The sequence below is a fragment of the Penaeus monodon genome, chromosome 20 (genome assembly GCF_015228065.2).
Source record: "Penaeus monodon isolate SGIC_2016 chromosome 20, NSTDA_Pmon_1, whole genome shotgun sequence".
Classification (NCBI taxonomy): Eukaryota; Metazoa; Arthropoda; class Malacostraca; order Decapoda; family Penaeidae; genus Penaeus; species Penaeus monodon.
The window spans coordinates 5,952,017-5,952,588 of record NC_051405.1 but is presented as its reverse complement, the minus strand read 5'-3'; positions in this window follow the sequence as shown (position 1 = coordinate 5,952,588).

The window sequence follows — 572 nt, the reverse complement described above, 5'->3', positions numbered from 1 at the left end:
ATAATTATTTTGGTATTTACCATGCAGCATGCCCAAATTATGATATTTCACACCAAATAATACAAAAGTGGGCAAATAAATACTTCTTTTACGGTATAAAAAGCAAATGAAATATTGACACAAAATTTCCCGCTTATCCCTTTCATTAATATTTGTAATCAAACCAACGAATAACAGTTGCAATATATAATCTATAAATGAATAAATAACATTTCAATTGAGAGCAGACACAGAAAATGTAGCCCATCTTCAAGGGATTATTGTCATATTCAACCTACTCACCACTACAGGAGAGCTTATTCCTATCATAGGCTTAGTATTCTTGAATGAATAAATATAAAATATAAAGAAAATGGGCTAACTGAACACAAAACCCTATACAGATCTTGTTTAAACATGTGCAAATGATGTCATTATTTTTATAGAAAAAGAAAATGGTATTACAAGTTAGGTTTGACTTGGGACTTTACACCACCCTTATAAAAGGTTTTCTCCAGATAATCCTTCTCTTCACATGACACAGAAAGGGGATTTTCATTTCATTTCATGCGTTGCCCGTGCTGATCTTAACT